Raw genomic sequence first — 16,398 nt, forward strand, 5'->3', positions numbered from 1 at the left:
AACCAAAAAACTCTTCTTTCAAAGCGATCCTGCCAGGAGTCGAACCTGGAATCTTCTGATCCGTAGTCAGACGCGTTATCCATTGCGCCACAGGACCCGTTGAGAAACTCACCTGCTAGCAAGCGATTTCACGATCGCACCTACCATCAAACATCCCATCAGCATTACACGGCTTTACATGATGCGTTACATTACTACCTCCAATCGCCTGGTAACGCCAAAAACGCACCGAAAACCGCAAATAAGCGCATATGCAGTTCGAACTAAAGAGGGGGACTTTAAACGGACGGAGAGCAATAACGAGAGACAGAACACGGGGGGTGCTCAACATGCTCAACAGTTGCGCAGGTTCGTTGGATCAAACCAAAACAGGGTGAGGATGGATGGAACACAAAGGTACACCGCGGCAGCCACACACACACGCACACTGCATCACACTTTCATGCGATTGCAGCAAAACGAGCGGCATAACCGTATGGTACGCCCCGTCCAGCACACAACACGTAGTGGGCGCCGCGGGCGGCTTTTGCGGCTCCATCGGTTCGTCGTCCGTTAGTTCATTCTCGATCGATGCAGGCGGAATGGGAGACGAGAGAGAGAGAGCGAGAGAGACAGTAAAAGCGTGTGCATATAACAAGTGAAGGCATTCGTGGGCACGGGCGTCGTTTCGCCCGTTACACACCCAGCGGCAGCCGGTATCTTTCCCTGCACACGTGAAGGCAAAGCAGTGAAAAGCGGAAGAGGAGAATGTGCCACTTATTAAAAACACAATTATTTATTATGGGTCTGTTTGTGTATTACTGTTCAATTTGGAAGGATTTCGCAATGCGCTGCCTGCCTCTGGTGTTTCGCATCAAATACTTCAAATATGCTGTAAATCAGGCCCGTTTTGCATTTATAAAGTGTAATTTAACAGTAACAGTTTGTAAACTTTGAATGAAATGAGGGATTTCTTTTCTCAACAAGCTGATTTATATACTTTAGTACTATTTTTCTGCTTTGGTTATATTTACAAGTTCAAGAGTTCTTCCTACCATTTCTAACTTCCTCTACTAGATACTGACCGTAGCAAAATAGCAAGAGCTGCGTACGGGGAGACGATCCAGACAGGATTCAATTCCGTGTTTCTACAGATCATTTAAACTACTTGATTTTTTGAAAATATTGTATGCAAGTATTCGGACCAATGAATAATTACCAAATACAATCTGTTTGTTTAACGTCTGCAATATTTTTAAGTCATCATTGGAAGTCAGTTATTCCATCAAGTAATTTTATGATAAGCAAGCATCATGCACAATAGCCACAACCATCAAACCATCCACAACTACACCTACCTAAACAGCCAATGTGCAACAATTATCCACCCATCGACAACCTAGTATTCCCGGGATAAGGCAAAGAAATAAGGAGGAAATGCCTAATGATTATGTAAATATAATTTATGAATCAGTTTTGACAATACGGCTTTCCTGTGTAAACTTTACGAGGCCATGAGCGCTTTTGGAATTCCGGTCAAACTGATATGGCTTGTTAGAATGACCATGACCAACGTTACATGCCAGGTGAAGGTGGATGGAAAACTCTCCCAAGGGTCCTTTGCTACCACCAAAGGCCTGCGTCAGGGAGATGGGCTCGCCTGTTTCCTAATCAACTTGGCGCTAGAGAGGTGTCCATCCGTGATTCGGAGGTGGAGACTTCGGGAACCATCTTTTATAAGTCAACCTAGATCCTGGCATACGCTGATGATATAGACATCAGCGTATGCCAGCATACAGGTAGCAGAGGCCTACCAAAAGATCGAGCAGACGGCAGAAAACCTCGGACTGCAATTTAACGAGGCAAAGACCAAATTGATGGTGGCACCATCAACGGGCCCTACTACGAAATCCGGACTACGTGGGGGTGATGAACGGATAGGTGATCGCAAATTTGAAGTCGTCCACAACTTCACCTATCTCAAAAGGTCAAAAGTCAGCACCGAAAACAGCTTACAGACGGAGTTGCGCGCTAGGATGCTGGCGGCCAGCCAGTCATTCTACAATCTGAGGACACATCTCACCTCAAATCCTCAAATCTGAGACATGGCGGCCCTGTCCAAAACAGACGAAGCCCTCTTAGCCGCGTCTGAGAGGAAGATGCTCAGAAGGATCGTTGGCCCCGTATGTGAGGAAGGACAATGGAGGATCCGCTACAACGACGAGATGTACGGAACTGTATGACGATCTCACCGTCGTGCAGCAAATTAGGCTCGCCAGGCTCCGATGGGTTGGCCATGTTATACGCTTGGCACCGGATGACCCAACTCAGAGAATCCTTTTAGGCCGTCCTCACGGACAGAAACGCCAAGGTGGTGGGTACGCCTAAATTGAGGTGGGAGAATGGCGTGGAATCATCCGCCATCAAGGTTGGGATAACGGATTGGACGAACGACGGCGCGGGACCGTGAGCGTGAGGTCATAATTAATTATATATAAAACAATTATAACAGTTACGGGACGACCAATACTAGTAATTTTAGCTGTTTGTAAAGAAAGACAGTTTGTTTAAAGTATGAGTTCAAACATATCGTAACCCTTTTGCTTTCACTTCATCGTGCAAAGCAATTTACATCTTTATTGAGAAATTTTAGCATACGAATGCCACTTCAAAATTGGATGATTTTTTCAAGCGATCTTCCTTTAGATGTGATTTTAAGCAATGTTTTGCAAGGATTGACTATTCTTAGTAAACCAGAGTCCAGCATAGGCCGATGATACGGCCGATATGACCCAGCTTGTCGTTAAGCCAAGGGAAAGAAATAAAAACTTTCGCTAAAAAGTCAATCTATTCAAATAAAAGCAAGTCAGTAAATTAAACTGTTGCAAAAAATATGAATATATGAAGCAGAAAAATGGAATTGTAACAATAACTCTTAAGAATAACAATGCAATAATCCTTTCGTGGCCACCGGCTTTATGCACACCATTTTGCCGTCGATAAGAACCACCTACTTACATCACACAGTGTCAAACACAGTTACAGAACACAAACAAAACCACTCGGCAAACATTCATAACCTGGCGTTGAATGGGTTTTTGTTATTAGCCCCCTACACTTTTTGTCGCACACCCCATCTGTAGAACATCCTCACCGCCACACCGCCAACCAAATCCAACGAACGAACGAACGAAGGATATGCCCATTTTGATTCACCCACCGATCGCGGCTCAGGCCGGATAATAAAATCAATGCACAAACTATGCACTTGACGACGCTCCCCGTGCGGTTACGTGATGCATGCCCGGTGCCAATGAACGACACCTGGCTGTGTGTGTGTGTGTGCGTGTATGTAGCTAATGTGTGGCTTTTTATGATTGCGCACCGACATTGTTTCAATCCCGTTTAGCGTTTTGCCATTGTGCCATTGCTGTTCAGATTCATTGCATTGGACCCACGATGGGTGGACGATGGGCTTGCTTTGTTGGGGGGAATAAAGCAAAAAAGTCATGATTTCTTATCGCATTTATGTGGACCGGTGAGGGGTGGAGAGTGTGCCAAAGTATGAGAAGATGAAATGGAAATGCACGATTAGCAAAGCATCCTTCATCGAGCAGGCTTGTTTGCTTCAATGACTTTAAAAGCTCATCGACATCGCGCCCCGCCTCTGGATGGTGCCGCGAATAGATTCCATTACCTATCCCAATCACACCCTTTTGCCATCCAACAAGAAGCTTCTGCCCCTCGGATTTCCCCTATTCCCCTACCGTCCCACAAGCATCGTGCGAGCGAGGGCGACTGATTGATTATTGATAGGTGTTTAATAAATAATCAAGTGCAGTGCACAAACTGCACACTCTTCGCAGTGCATCATCACCGTGGCCGCCCGCCCGCCCGCCTGCATGACGTTTGCTGCCAGCCAGGTCTGGAAAGCAAGCAAAAATCAAGCAAAAACAAAACAAACGGTAGCAACAACAGAGACCGTACGCCACCACACGTGTAAAGCTCGATTCACAGCCAACCGGTTCGAAGGATCGAGGAAGGTGGAAAATTTTGTATTTTCTGCGTATTTTTTTTTTCTTCCACCGTGGCGTTTCCATCCACGACACGACGACATGCGGGGTCCACGCGGTGCGCATATGCTATTGATTTTTCCACCTTTCTTCCGCACTCTCACTTTCAACCCCGTCAAGCGGTGGTACCGAGCGGTTGAGTGTTGGTTGGTTTTTGCATTTTGGGCCGTTTACCTTGCCGTTTTTTTTTGTGTGTTGTGTTGGTTCTTTTGGGTTGTTTCCATACACCATTGTCGTTTTGTCACGTACACCGGGGTTTCAGTGGATTTTTTCTTCACAACAATCAAGAGGGATGTTTGGGGAGGAAAAGCACCCGAATCATGGGTTGCATGTGTGTGTGTGTGTGTGGTAGTTTGGTAGTCGCAGGGTAGGCAGCTTAAGAACAGGAACGGTGGTTACAAGCGAGATAACGTTTTGTATTACGGCTAAATGTTAAATGGTATGGTAAATTGCTTTGTTTGAAAAGCTCACAAGAGCTGCTTTCCTAAGGGCGGGTTATTGTTCTGTTTGAGAATGTAGTCTTGTTATTAGTTAAAATAAGTGAGCAAACATTGGACTAAACTGGAATTTATTCTTGCTTTTATATTTCTTAAATAGACGCAAATGATAATACGGCGACGATCATACTTAAATGGCATAATATAATTGTAGCCGCGGAAACTGATAGAGTGTTTGTAGTAGGTTTTTGATTCCGCCGTTACCGGGACCGTTTATTTTCCGAACTAATTTACACTGCCCAACACCAAATTCCAAATAAATCCAAATCAAAAACTCAACTTCAAAATCGGTGCACCCTTTTTCCGTCCTTGTTTCCGTGCTTCTACCTGTCACCGATTCTTCTTCCTTTTCTCCTATTCCGTTCTGTCATTTCTCCTGTCAAATTTAAATCACCACCAGCCGTTACTCTCAAAACTGTCGTAACAATAATATAAATCTATAAATGCAAATAGAAACTTTCTACTAACAAGTTCGTTGAATAAAGCAATTTTAGAGGCGTCTTAAGAATGTTTACTCATCAATACATCATCATTCAAAAAGAGCAAACAGAATACTTGGAAACTTTATAAGATTCCCAACGCCCTGTCAGTGAGGAGGCGCAAAGAAGAAATGGAAAGAAAAGAAGGATCCGAAAAGGGCAGGACGAGACTGTCCTGGGATCAGTTTGGGTGCAAACGACCAGTCGAAAATCAACCAGGAACAGACAAAAATCGAAAAACCGCGGATTAATTTTTTGGTTATGTTCCACTGCTTACTAATAAAATAAGCGCCTCGTTTTTTAACAAGAATGTTGATAGCATGATATTTAAAATTACAAGAGACTTTGCTGATCCAACATGTATTAAAGCTTTCTACTCCGCGCTAGTCAGATCGATCCTACAGTATAGTTCAGTAGTAACGTGTCCTAAAAACAGTACATTTAAAACAGAGAATTGAAAAAGGTTTAAAAAGAAAAATGACTCGTTATGCTAAGGGTTAATTGCACAAGAATGACAACAGTACAGTTCCACCACATAGATCCCGTTGATTACTGCTAGGCCACATAAAATTGGAACACCGCAGAAAAAATGCACAAGCTTTTTTCTGTCGTAGGACTACTAACCGGAACCATTAAAGCTCCAAATATTCTCAATTTATTGTCAATATGCGCATATAGACGGGTTTCCAGCGAGGACGAAGACAAAGACGGAGGAAGCAAGGAGCGAAAGGGAAGGCAATAAGGTAAGCTTGAGCATGTGGGAGACAAGATTCTAAGGGCTCCAGGCCCAGCAAGTGACAGCGTGCCGGATACGACGGCAACACTGAGCCAGAAGTGCCAAATGCCAAAGCGAGTGAAAGTCGTCTGAATCCGCTCCACAATTGCTATAGCTTCCACGTTGGAGGAGGATCAAATGATCGGGACATATTCCAACGATCAGCTGACTAGGGAAACGAACAGAAACTTCAAGCACCCAATGTCCGCCCGATCGCCCGCTTATAGGAAGACCCGGCTCTGGGATAGATGAGATAACAGCATTAGGACCAGGCGATGAAGACAGCTTAAGATTGAATAGCGCCGTGTGAACAATCGGTTTGCTCAGAGGGACTATCATTGCATCCCTTTGCATCCCATTGCAATGTAGTCAACTGCGCGCGAGAAGAACCAGGTGCTTGAGACCGAGAAATAACTATGGGAGCCGCAATCACACTTAAACACACTAAATGATCAACAAAACGGCCACACATTTCGGAGCGAAACAACAATCCGTCCAAGGGACATGCAGGAAAACGCCACAATGAGGAGGGATTGGAGCGTAGACGTGATTACATTAAGGAGACACAAGTTTTTAATTGGTGATGAACAAATAACAGGTTTTAAAATTGTAGCACAAGCACAAGAAGAATAAATACCACAACCATAGGCAACTCCTAGGCAGATATTACTGGGCCTTCACTACGTATTGGAACATTCCAGACCATCTACTGATTTGTGCTAGAATTAGTAAAAGTATGATTATTGGCAATGATAGTAGGAACAATATTCAAAATTGCTTATCGGGACGCTTTACATATTTTCAACTCTTTTTCTTTAACTGGACAATTTGTACAATTCACAAAATGAAGAATTTGTACATCGTGCGCTGGTGAGATTTTTCCAATTCGCCAGGACAAAGAAACGATTTGAAGCCCCATGGCAGCCGACAAGAAATGTCGGGAACTATTACACTTAAACAAAGAAGTAATTGTGTCATTTCACGGCCATATCGTAGAAGAAAATGTATTGTAATCAAGGATAATGTTGAACATTGCTATCTTTAGTATCTAGGAAGACAACCAGGCTGGAAATGAAATAAAAAGGTTTGAGGTTTGAGTGCATCTCAGAGTTTCCAAGCTTCCCGGAGTTTGCGGGCACCAAAAGTAGGTTCTACAGGGCCTCGACTACTATTGTTTAATTTTTTTTAAATTGTGTTATTGTCAGTAGGTAGTAACATGTTAGCGTTTAACTTACTCTTCAGACAAACACTCCATGCTACAAGCCTGTTTTAGAAGTCCTCGCCTGTTAATCCAATAGCCCAGTGTTTTTGGCAGACTCGGCCAAACTCTCTATCAAATACCGTCTCAATTTCAATCAAACATGCATCTTGTGTCCTGCTTGGCGGCCTAAAAAGACTATACGGGATGGGTAGTACGGTAGTACCTTGGTACCGTTCTCACCAACGGGCGCCTGGCGAGTTTCTTCATGATGGAGATGAAGTCTCTTGATCGTTTTGTGAGTATAGAACCAAATTCAAGCGTCAAATGCATATGGGTTTTTAGTGTAGAAATGTTCAGAAACTGTGATTTATACATGGTCAGTAGCCAGCATTTTTAAACGTCTGTTAATGAATCAGAGATGCGTTTTTGTACCGCTTGTTTGATACTATTAGAAGAATTTGTTAAATCACTTCAATCCAATAGACATAATTGACATAATACACTTGAATGTTCTACGAAGCTTTCACGTATAATTCGCAGGGCTAAACTATCAATGGTATCAATGCTCTTACCGGGTAGCAAAAGGTTCTGCAATTTTTACATCACCTGACATGTAACTTTTACCATTCCAACAAGTCTGTTAAGCTTGCTCGGGATTGCAAAAAGCGGGGTTGGCAGGAAAAGGAAACTTCTGATTGTTATTGCAAAACAAAAAAAAAAAAAGTGCAACTGTCCCGATTCTAAGTAATATTCGTTTCACCTTTTTATGTACAATAAACATAAACGAAAATATATTTAAAAAAAACATTTCCTTTCAGTAGAATGTTTTCATTGTTTTGTGTGCATTATCCTTTCTTATTGTTATGGTTTTGTTTGCTCATTTGTTTCGAGTTAGTTCGTGGAACATTTTTTTTGTACATTTTTGCCGGTGGGATTTCAGCTTTTTCCGTGTTGATTATTTTTTATTTTTGTTTTACTTTCTGTTGTACTTGCAGTACCAGTACAAACTAAACTAAATACACCAATACCACGACTCTACTGCCCCGCAAACTTGTTTGTTTCCTCTACATGGGTTACTCATGGCTCTTCCTTCTTTGTGCCTTTGGATGGTGTTTTGTTTTTTCTTCTAAAAGTTGAGGAATTGCGGGGGAGTTATTTAAATATTCTCTCCAAAGTGTACAACGTGTTGAATGAAAAACTGCTGCCGTCCAAAGTCCGGCACACGCAAGTTTCCCATGAACTGTAGTGGACTTCCTTCTCGTGAAGGTTTGGAATAGAGTTTTCCCCTTTTTTCTAACCATTGTTATTTAGTGCTTTGTTGCACCGAAGTACATGTCCAACAAAGAAAAGACCAACCGAACATCATAATCCAATCAGCGAAGGAATCATTCACGACAACACCAGCGCGCTTGTACATTCATGACGATCCGATGACGATGATTTGGGTCACTCGTATAACCAGGATATGGCACTCTTTTTCATCCGCATCTTTCACCTTCGTATCTCCAACATGGGTGCTTACCTTGATGATAATGACCGGTGACAAGGTAGGGTAGTGGGTAGGTACCGGATCAAGACGTAGTCATAGGAATTCATTATTTGATTAGAAGCGAAACTAATCGTGATTAATAATATTGGTCGGCCGGTCGGGCCGGCATCCATATGCCAGAGCCCATAGTTGTGTACTTGTGTCACACGTGTGAGAAGTGTCTCCTGCTTCATACCCTGGCCCCATGGCTCAGGGTATATGTATGTTCGCATGTTCATTAGCTTACCTAGTCGTCCTATCTACCACCCCTTCCCTATCTGCCACCCTTGTTCCAGGTGTCGGATCTGCCGGACAGATCAAGTTTAGCTAATGCACCTTCGAGTATGAAGTTAAACATCCGGGTAGCTGGGGATGCTGGGAGCTAGCCCGACAGGCAAACAGCACATACTCTCTCGCACATCTATAGCGATGCGAACCACGAACCGATCATAAATCATCATGTGCCCCGTCGTCTGGCTGACCAGGCATTGATGGTGGGAAACGGAATACGAGTGCGTGAAGAAGTAGCATTTCAAAAGGCGTACGGAAGCAACTACCGTTTCTACTGAAGTTAAAGTCATCATGGCGTACGATTGAACGATCGAAGTAGGCTTTGATTATGACGTTTACGTCTCGTTCTCGTTGAACCGTGAATAGAGAAGTAGGCGACGATCGTTATGAGGATGAGTGTGAGAATAAGTGAGGTGGTGTGAAGGTTTACCGATTACTGGTAAAGAAAGCTTCACTTCTTTCTTCTAATAATTATTTACGAAAATTTTAAAATATTTTCACCATTGCTTATGCTAACCCACTTCTGATAAAGATGTCTTCTATACTATCATTTATACTATTTGTTTTGTTGTTTGCCAAACTGATGACAGACACATAAACAAAGCTGGTTCGATAAGCAACGCAACTAGATGGGAGGGGTCGGAAGGTCGGTCATATTCTGTTAACAAACCAGTGCCGCCAAAGGCAGTATAGGAGCCGCCTGATTCAACATACATACATAAAACCTCCGGTCCGTTTTGAGCATGTGGCCCCAATAGGGAAATAGAGTGGTAGAATGCCGACACATACATCCATAAAAAGTGGGCTTGGATACACTAGCGGGAGTATAATATTCAAATAATCCTTACAACACTCTCCTCTCATGGAAAGGTTACATCGGTGAGTGGTTTTGTTTAGCTTTTTTTTCACTCATTGCGAGGGATGGATTTAAAACCAATTCAATATTGCTTTATTGTGGAGCTCTGGCTGGTTTCTCGTTGGACATTTTTTCACCCTTCATCAAACAAACACACACACACACACATAGTATCGTTTTTCCCTTCCCAAAACGATGACGAAAAAATGCGTGAACCGCGCGTGAGAAGAGCGCGTGAGCAACATTTGCTCTCATTCCGATGCACACGCGCTCACGATGTTGGTTTTCTCTTTCATGCACTTTGAAGGGACGCTTTTTCGCTGTCTTTTTCACGCACACACACACACAGCAAACGGGTGCTGCTGTTGCTTAGGGTGATGGGTGGTAGAAGATTAAAAAAAAAAACCGTGAAAAAAGAGCGTTCAGAGCGGGCGGCGTATGGCTCACAGAGCTTCAGCAGTGGTAGTACTGCATAGAAAACAATTTATTTTATGAGCTTTTTGGCTTCGCTGAGCCATTTAATATGCTTTATCTGTTTCAACACACCGATGTTTCTCTCCGGCCCCTTCTTTTCCTTTCTCTTGTGCTTCCTTTCCCTTCCCTTCGTTTGTGGGTTTTATTTACGTTCCATCCATGCGTTCGCCAACACGCCCCCCCCCCCTCACTCTCACCCCACTTAGGGATTTGAGTCGCTTCTTTCCTTGTTTTTTTTACCATTTCCGCGGTTCAGATCACGAACGACAACTTACGCCACACGGTGGTTGTTCGTAACGGTTTTCGGATGCGGAACGGTGCGACTTGCTCCCAGAGCAAGTAACAGATAAATAATAACATAAAAAAGGCATTCAGAGCCGATCCGAATCCACTAATTGAGCGTATGGTGAAGTTGATTTGAGGATTTGCTCCCTCATACACTTCACATTCGTTCCCATTTTGATCGATTATCAAACATGTTAGAATTGTTTTCCTCACTGTGTTTTTAGGTACAAAATAAAGCAATACATTACAGAAACAATGAAATGAAAAGTTAAACAACAAATCGTTCTACTATGCTCCATAGCATGTGCCGTGCGCGGTTTCACTTTTTAATCAATTTATTAGTTCGGTGCTAAAAACTTAAAAACACATCAACACACAAACATGTTTGGGAAGTTTGTTTTTATTTTTGCGATCGAAAGAATTATGCGATCGTTCTTCCTATGCCACTCTGCCTTTCCCTCACATGTGTCCCCCACCACTACCCGCACTTTTTCCGCCTGTTGTTCACGCGTCTCACGCTACCCGACGCATCGTGTTTGTGTGTTTATGTTTGCACCAAGCAAACAATCTCGCGAGTTTGCGAGCGAGCGAGCGTTCGGCACCATGCGTTGCGATGCTAAGTGGCCAGAGCGTGGACCAGAAATCAAAGGTTGTTTGGGGTGTATTTCCCACAGAGGGAGCAGGGTGTAGCCGTGTAGAAGGCGTGTATGTGTGTATCAATTTACAACGGTCGAGAGATTTTCTTCCACCGCACAACGGTTCGTCATTGAATGGGTAACGGATGCACGCATCTTCTCACAAGTCCTCGATAGTATAGTGGTAAGTATCCCCGCCTGTCACGCGGGAGACCGGGGTTCGATTCCCCGTCGGGGAGGCAAACAATTCCTTTTTTGTGTTCAATAAGGTATCCCTTGTCAAGGATTTATTTTCGCTAATTTTTCATTCGTGGATAATAGAAACAATTCCATCACAATTGGAATCCTATATGTCCTCTACGAGCTAAACGATCTATAAAATATTCCCTTGAAAAACGGGTATTACGTGTTTTTTTTTTAAGAGGAAGCTTACCAACCCTTCCCTCGAATACCCTCCGAATAGGAGTATTATTTCGCACTAAAATCGCAAAAATTGGTCGCACCAACCAATTCACCTTCAGCCAACAAACTTCCTCCTTTCAATGCAACACGAACAGAATGCAGCACCCACTGTTGTGTCAGAACGAAGGTTTGTGCTCCGTACGGTCAATCAACTTCGGGTGTGAAGGTGGTACCGTTTTGGGGAGTTCCGGTTGTGGAGGATAGCAGTGGATTTTAACTATTTTCCGGTGTACGGTACGGTAATAGACTTATCGAAAGAAATATTCCATTGAAATGATTCAATTTGACTGTAAATTGTATCGCCAATGGTCAATACTACTACTACTACTGCTTCCGCTTAGGGATGTATTGATTTTATTTTTCCCCCTTTTTTATGTATTCGTCTACTACATCGCTTCAGCACGCAGCAGCAATCGCCAGCTTCCGATTTCTGTAAGCTTCTCCTTGGGGGAAAACTTATTCCACAGACAGTCTTAACAAATCGAGACAGACAGAGTGAGACAGAGGGGCACGAGCCACAAAAAAACGCTACAAGTGCTTTCATTTTCACACCCTCTCCCAAATCCCCACCGTCTTTGACATGGCCACAGCCATCCGCTGGACGCTTTGTAATGGCGCGCGAGATGTCGTGCGGCGCGCTGCTGATGGCGCAGTGACGTAATTTGAAAGTAAAATGTGAAACAAACGAATGTGCTGCCACAGCTTCCCGCAAGCGGTGTTCTCGAGCTGGTAAGTTGTCGTTCCGTTTACCGGGTATTGCAATTTGCCATAATTTTACTTTTTTCCATAATGTGATCTAAATCATTAAAAATAACATAAAAACAAGAAAGAAAGAACAGATTTTACTAGGTGACATGGTGGCGCTAACAACATCACGATAATTGTTTACTTTAGTTTGTTTGAAGGTTCAAGGATTCAATTAGGACACTGGCATAACACCAATCGTGTACTGCCTCATCTATCCTTAATTCTTCAAATCAACAAATTGTGGTTTTAAGAAGTATTTCCTTCATTAGTGCCAAAAAAAAAGATCCAATATTAGTTAAAGTTGACTATGATTGATAGCATTTTTTGTGTGTCCTGTTGCAAAGCAGGAAGCACAAGTCAAATGTCAACAATCAAAAAATCACCTTTTGAACTGGTGGCCCGTTGCGCCGCTTAAACGACCTTAAAACCTCACACACGATGCGTAATACTGAACAGAGACCCATGGACGAGAGGAATCGATTGATATGATACAACTAAACCGAATGGGGAAGTGAAAATTCCGACTCCCGATGACACCAACAACGAGCCACAACCCAAGACGGCAAACACACGCACACCACCTGTCAAACTCGTTCTCTGTAACCGTTTTTTTTTTTTTCGACACAGCTTTGATAACGCGTGCTATCATGTGCAGCTTCCGAACAGGGGTGTCGACCGGTAAAAATTGGCCAACATGTGCATACACACGTACACCGAGCCAGCGCGATATAGATTTTCATATGTTTTTACAAGTGGTTTTGAGCAACTTCACTTGTCAAAGCGCCATCGGTCGGAGACAGATGGTTTTGGAAACCTTCAAACGAGACTGAAAACCAATTAGGTCGTCTGTAAAATTTAGGTTGCTTTCTTATTACTCGTGAATTGGGTATGAAGAGGTAATTGTTGGTATTAATTGAAACATCTAAGAGAATTCTTGATTTAAGCTTCATCTGCGAAATGGTTAGAGATTTACTACAGCAGAAACTTATTATTTGAAGAAGTAAAAACCCATTATTCCGGTACACATTTGATCCAAATTAGATTTTGTTTAATTTAGTGAAAGCAATTAAAAGCAGACTTGGAACAACATTTGCTATCAATTTTACTTCCAAATAGTTAAAGGTCATCATCGCTAAAGAAATTTATCAAAAATCACAAATCATTCTACTTGCTCCTAATGTGAAATTAGTAGCGATATTTTCAACTAAACTGTGAACCAAACTTCAATCAGACCGCTGGTGGTGGGCACCTCGGAGTGGATCAATGAATCCACTATAAAAAATCCGATAGATAAAAACCGGAGTATACACCGGAAAAAGTAAAATCCGGAGTAAATTTCGTCGTAATTACTAAGGAGTTTGCTCTGGATTCCGAATCCGAAGTAATCTCTGATATTAACTCCGGGGCGAAATGCGGAATCAATTGCTGGTTGCTCCGGGTTGCTTCGGTTTCAACTCCTGATTTTACCTCGTACTAAAAACCCGAAATCAAAACCCGCTGTTGAATTCCCGAAGTAATTCGGCATTCTCCCAAACAAAAAAAAGTATTTGTTCTGTAAAACAAATTTGTTTATTTGTTGATAATAAACCATTTCGCATCAGACAGAGGTGGCTGGGAAACTCAAACATTTTTGGGTTTACAATTCAACTGAGGGGTACACATTTCTATTCTACTTTTCCACCACCTCAAAGTAGGCAGAGATAAAATGTATCGGCAGCTATGACATTTTGGAACAGATGTCATTCACAGCAAATGAATCCGCAGTGCACTCCGGAGTTGAATCCAGAATTAATGTCAGAGATGACATCGGATTAATCCGGATTCGACACTGAAATACCTCGAAGATGGATTAATCCGACTCCGGGAAAAATGAGGAATTACCCATCACTGCAGACCATCTCTACAACTTCGGCTAAAAGGGTCTTTCTGACCAAAATATTGGTCAGCCAAATTCTTCTCTTATTCTCAGCCAAATTCTAATTCTAATTCTTAGCCAAATTTCTTATCCTAAGAGCATCTAACCACTAGCCTGCAAACTCACTTTGACCGTCCTGGAAGACCCAATTTCATCGTATAACAATGCCTAGTATAAATAGTCACATTTAAACAATGAACTGGTTTAATTTTATCAGTTCATTTATGCTTTGTACTGAAATAGAAAACATAATGTTGATACATTCTTCTTGAAAATATCAATCTGAAGTCTTCTATTTGATTTCAAAATTGAAACCATTATGCTGTGACGCTCCAGGTACTAGTGAACTAGCACGTCAGTAGGGAAGGCCACTGGGTTTATTGAATCAATCGTTCGATTTTATTCAACTCCGGCAAGTTTGTTGCCTTCTCGAGTGGGGGTTGTGGTGGTTCTTTGCCATGTACCGCTCCGGTTCGCAAAATGGTTATGTAGCTTAAGGTCAGGCTTCTGCTGACCGTGCAAAACCACCGATACCAATGACCGATTGTAGCGGCCGAGGCAGAGAGGCCAGACAACACGGGTACCACTGCTACTGCTGTGCCTTATCAGTGAGCAACAAAAACAAACCGAAAAGACCGAACCAACGGCGATAAGGGTTTGCCAGTCGACTCCGGCGGCGGCGAGAACGATTGTTGATTGTGGTTTTTGGTGTCGGACGACGATGGGAAGCGATAGTGAAGAAATACGCCGATACGTTCGTACTGTTCGTAAGTGGATTAAAGTGCTGATCGGTGGTCGTCGGTTAATAGAATAACAATGACAGCATATCGAAGCAAATCATGTTAACTGTGAACCGGAACTACCTTTTCTGGCAAATACGCAGGATAATGAGAAGCTTAAACTGTTGCTTTTAATTAGTAGCGCTTGCTGGCTGGCTTTAAACTGATTCATTTTTGTGACAGGAACGAACATGTATCATTTAGGGATCACCGTTTTGCACCGGGGCGTATACGGCCCCGATAATAACGGGCCTACAAAGCTCGGACCGGATGTTGAGTCACCATCGATGACGATGACCCCCTGTGATGCGCCTCCGGTTGACAGCACTAATCTCGTGCTGAGAAAAAGGATCAAACGATCCAACGATAAGCGGAAAAAACGGGGGAATCGATGGGCGCAGATTATGCTTGTAACAACGAACTAACGTTTGCCGAATGGCTGAACACATCAAGCCAGTGTCTCTTGGGATTGGTAGCTTTAAGATAAAGCTTAAAAGTACGTACGAAATTTGTTTCGGGTACGATGCTGCTTCAATAAGGCTTCGATTTTGTTTGTGAAATGCGCTTTTCTGAGCTGTCATCATGAAGTGAAATAATTCGTACTGCTTTCGCTAGAGATCGTTAACCGTTTGATAATAAATTGTCGCTTACCCTTGTTTTTGCCCTTGCACAAATCCTTAATACAGTCCTTCATTCGTGCATCTTGTTTTTGCCTACCTAAAGAAGGTTAATTTATGACGGCATTACACCACGGCTCGCCCTCTTTCTCGCTCGCTCTGGACACGGCGTGTACCTTTTGCTAATGATGTTTCTGTCGGCCCCCCTTGGAAGAAGAGCCTGGTCGTTTCAGCTTAATTACTCCACATCCAGAAGACGAACATGCTACACAGAAGCTAACGGTCCAGAAGAAGTAAATCACACCGGTCGGTAATGAAGTTCTTCACCAGTCGACAAAGTCACTGGACAAAGCCGCACTTTCGTACGGGTTCTGGATTTTGCCCTTGCACGCTTGGTGAGTGGAATCTTTTCTGAATCACTTCGTAGTGTACGGGCGCGGGATATCTGGCCTCGTAATGCTTTGGCAAGGTTAAAACCGAAGGTGCAGGGGGGGGGGGGGGGGGTGCAGCACAAATGCAAATCGCTGCTCGAAAACCATCCATCCAGACGGCAGGAATCGGGTTTTCGGTACGCGATGATGGTGATGATGATGATACGGCGATAAGGCAGTTCCAGTAAATGCGCGCGTAAACATTTGCCGCGATGTGTGAAAGTGAAGCGAGAACGATGTGACGGAACGAGAGAATGATAGAACCGCCCTGCTAGTGAAAGGAAGCGCGGGTGTGGCGGCGGGCGATGTGCATGCCGTACAATTGGAGTCGATGAATAATTTAATCGATTTCATAAGTGGCAACAGATTGCCAC

General features: G+C 43.2%; 1 protein-coding gene and 2 non-coding genes across 4 annotated transcripts in view; 1 reads left to right on the top strand and 2 right to left on the bottom strand.

Moving 5' to 3' along the window:
• The window catches only part of LOC126556944 (hypoxia up-regulated protein 1), a 284,918-nt gene that overhangs the window by 23,527 nt on the left and 244,993 nt on the right, over positions 1-16,398 (bottom strand). The window lies entirely within an intron of this gene.
• On the bottom strand, positions 25-97 carry Trnar-acg (transfer RNA arginine (anticodon ACG)). Its single transcript has one exon. It is a non-coding gene; the product is annotated as a tRNA-Arg (tRNA).
• Trnad-guc (transfer RNA aspartic acid (anticodon GUC)) lies at positions 11,241-11,312 on the top strand. Its single transcript has one exon. It is a non-coding gene; the product is annotated as a tRNA-Asp (tRNA).

Source organism: Anopheles maculipalpis, chromosome 2RL (genome assembly GCF_943734695.1).
Source record: "Anopheles maculipalpis chromosome 2RL, idAnoMacuDA_375_x, whole genome shotgun sequence".
In the NCBI taxonomy this organism is placed as follows: domain Eukaryota; kingdom Metazoa; phylum Arthropoda; class Insecta; order Diptera; family Culicidae; genus Anopheles; species Anopheles maculipalpis.